The sequence below is a fragment of the Schistocerca nitens genome, chromosome 9 (genome assembly GCF_023898315.1).
Source record: "Schistocerca nitens isolate TAMUIC-IGC-003100 chromosome 9, iqSchNite1.1, whole genome shotgun sequence".
NCBI lineage: Eukaryota > Metazoa > Arthropoda > Insecta > Orthoptera > Acrididae > Schistocerca > Schistocerca nitens.
The window spans coordinates 59,376,023-59,377,228 of NC_064622.1; the positions used below are offsets into that span (position 1 = coordinate 59,376,023).

The following is a 1,206-nucleotide window of genomic DNA, read 5'->3' on the forward strand; positions in this document are numbered from 1 at the left end:
AGAAAAATTTGCTGTTAGAAAAAAAGTAACAGGCTTACAAGTTATAAACATAAGGGATTGTAGCAGAGTATAAATACCTTATTCCTCCAATGTTTCACCGATTTTGCCATCAAAATGAAAACACTCTATTACTGTATACCGCATCCGATGAGTCATACAGTACAATCAACCAGTAATAGGTAAAGAAAGACGTTTCAGGGAACGTACGGACTGTTTGACGTACCCGAATCCACAAGAAGATAGAGTTGTCAAAAAATGTGGAACGCTTCACGATTTTGCGTGTCATCCTTGCGCAGGGGCCATGCTAATCTTCTCTGTATCGTTCCAATTTTAGTATATGTACTGCCGAAGCAAGTACATTGGTGTGCTGCAAGTATTTTGTATATATACGACGGAGACACGGTTCAAAATACATTCTACTCGCTATGTAAATATTGTTCCATTAAACTTCTTTTAAACTGATGATTAGCTTTGAAATATTGTGTGGTTTCAAGGGACGTACGTTTTGGTGTCTATTTTACCGGTCATTAAGCCTATACGTAAACACTGTTTAAAACAACAAGTTAAATTTCTTTTTGTACTGCCCGTACTCACAGGCTATGTCTCGCATCTCCTGCCATCTCGTGACGGCCACGTGAACTACAGCCGGTACACAGGCAGGGCATGCCAAATTGCGTGCGCACGCAGTCTGCCGTTCCGTCATTAGGATTGCGGAAAGCGAAAACACGTACATTGTTAATGCAAGCAAATTCCCAAATCCCTGCGTTCAAATAAAAAGAATGCAGTTGCTTATTGGCTATTCTTCATGCTGGTGATTTTGTAGTATTATGAGCAAAAGCTGAAATCATCGTGCTATTGCTGAAAGCTAAAGTGCTTCATATGAAACTGCAGATGTTCACTATCGATTTCCAAAAGATGAGAGAACTATCCACAAATGAGTTTCACGTTGGAAAAGAACGATTTTGTTAATGTGAACAACGCAAGGATTTGTTGAGATCATCTTCTTTGCCAATATTGTGAACGGGACTTTAAAAAAATGATCTCTTCGGGTTACCTTTGAAAAGGGTGATTTTCTGCCATCACAAAAAGCTCCAAATTGACATGGAGGTGTCTCCGAAGTTGCAAGTACCAGCGAGGACCACGAACACTTGGCAGACATTTATCCTCTTCAGAAAAACGTTTTAATGTATTATCGCCTTTGGAATT

At 39.6% G+C, this 1,206-nt stretch overlaps 1 non-coding gene across 1 annotated transcript; it reads right to left on the reverse strand.

Annotated features, from left to right (window-relative positions):
- Nucleotides 1-251: 251 nt before the first annotated feature.
- On the reverse strand, nucleotides 252-358 carry LOC126204711 (U6 spliceosomal RNA). The gene has a single exon (XR_007540519.1). It is a non-coding gene; the product is annotated as a U6 spliceosomal RNA (small nuclear RNA).
- Between the last annotated feature and the right edge of the window lie 848 nt (nucleotides 359-1,206).